Here is a 2,143-nt window from a genome sequence, read left to right as displayed (position 1 = left end):
CAGGGGGAGGATCTAAGGATATGATGTCGACATATTTTACTTCGAAATTGAAGTTTTGTTGTACTCTTTTTCCCTTCGATCGAGAATAGTTTTTCCCAAAGGGTTTTGTTATTCGAAAAGGTTTTTAGCGAGACAACACTAAAACATCAAGTATATTGAACGTTGAAGACATCGCGATGATATTACTGAAAATATCTGAATCAAGGAAATGAAACGTGATAGTCTGTTAAGCAACGTAACTTCAAGAATCAACAACATGGTCTTATAAGATTTCAAGTCACCAAGGTACAGTACGATTAACTCCTTTTGACTGCATTAGACTAATGAAAATTGTCTGACATCAGAGGGATCATCTAATGGTGTGTTGAACTATTTTCCTTCACTAAGGTTACTTTTTTCGCACAGGATTTTGTTACTCGGCAAGGTTTTTAAATGAGACAACAACAAACACCGGGAATGTAATTTCCCAGCTAAGACTATTGTCTTTCCTACAAGGATTTTCTTCCTTAGGAGTTGTGAAGCAACTAGTCAAATTCGACGGATCCAAGTGATCATCTGCAACGGATCACCTTTACATGCATCTGTCACGTTGTACTCTTTTCCCTTCGTCAAGGTTTTATCCCACTGGGTTTTCCTTGTCAAGGTTTTAATGATGCAACGTGTACGCATCCAATTATGTTATAAGATTACTTAATGTTGTATACTTTTTCTTTAGTTCAGGTATTATCCCTCTGGGTTATCCTATCGAATTTTTAACGAGACAACTAACTTAGACTCACGATCTTTGAAGATCATATTACATGTGATGAACTACATGTCAAATACGAGGAAACATGTGAAGTACTATATGTGAAGAGATGTATCAAGGTTTTGTCCCACTGGATTTTTCCTTGTCAAAGTTTTAGTAAGGCGATTGATTTTGGCACAAGTCATTAAGGAGAGAACCACATTTGAAGAACTACATTCAAAACACTATATATGGCACTAAATCTGGAGTTCCATTATTGAACCGCACAAGGGGGAGTGTTGAAGGGCCCATGCCCGTGGATGTGCGGTCCAATACGAAAGCCTTTTGGTTTTCCCTTTCACATGCATATAAGGATAATATTCCATGTAACCTATTTATCTCTGATCAATGAAAACTCTTATCTTCCTTTTACTTTCCCCTGATTATCACTCCAAAAGTTTTTGCTTTTCTTTTGTTTTATTTGGCACTAGCTTAACTGTGTGGTAACTGTACAAGCAACATGACAGTTTAGCCGAGTGGTCTAAGGCGCCAGATTTAGGCTCTGGTCTGAAATGGCGTGGGTTCAAATCCCACAGCTGTCAATTTTTTGACTTTTTTAGACCCCACAGATGAGTGACTGCAAACCGACGACTTTTTTAGACCCCATAGATGAGTGACTGCAAACGGAAGATAGGTAAAAAACTTTATGAGACTGGTTGACAGAAAATAAAATTTCAAAACTAAAAACAGAGTCCCGCAGTTGTCAATTTTTCGACTTTTTGAGACCCCACAGATCAGTGACTGCAAACCGACGATAATTAAAGACTTTGTGAGACTAGTTGACAGAAAATAAAATTTCAAAATCTTTAGTTGACAGAATGATTGTAAATCGGCGGTAGGTAGAAAAATTGGAAAATTTTCTGAGACTAGTTGACAGACTGCCTATGAATCAGCGATAGGCATAATAAATTGGATTCTTGAAAATGAAATTTCTTCATACACATTGAATGGAAAACTTCTGAAATATTGAAAACCAAGTTTTTGGGTGTTAGTGTTGAAGAATTAGTTGGATTTAAAGGTATTTTGTCCAAAATCATCTAAAAAAGAGACGAAAAACAATGAAAAAATATGAAACATAAGATAAACTGTGGATCCTTCTTGTTTTGAGATCATAGAAGAAAATAATAAAGGAGAGTACGTCACATTAGCTCGCTTTAAAATAATAAAAAAATATTTGTGTTCCAAAATGAGAGAATCAAAAATCGAACCTTTTTTTTTTAGAATTTTAAGAAAATGTGCGCGTGGGAAAATCTGATTAATAAATTGGATCTTTTTTTTTACTTTAAATTAAATGCCCATATCGTTAGGAAAACCGTCAGGACACGCCCGATTAGTAAAATATCGATTACTTGGTCA

General features: G+C 35.7%; 1 non-coding gene across 1 annotated transcript; it reads left to right on the top strand.

Moving 5' to 3' along the window:
- Nucleotides 1–1,249: 1,249 nt before the first annotated feature.
- Nucleotides 1,250–1,329, top strand: TRNAL-UAG. Its single transcript has one exon. It is a non-coding gene; the product is annotated as a tRNA-Leu (tRNA).
- The last annotated feature ends 814 nt before the right edge of the window (nt 1,330–2,143 follow it).

The sequence above is a fragment of the Papaver somniferum genome, chromosome 2, assembly GCF_003573695.1.
Source record: "Papaver somniferum cultivar HN1 chromosome 2, ASM357369v1, whole genome shotgun sequence".
Classification (NCBI taxonomy): Eukaryota; Viridiplantae; Streptophyta; class Magnoliopsida; order Ranunculales; family Papaveraceae; genus Papaver; species Papaver somniferum.
This window is presented reverse-complemented; position numbering and strand designations above follow the sequence as displayed.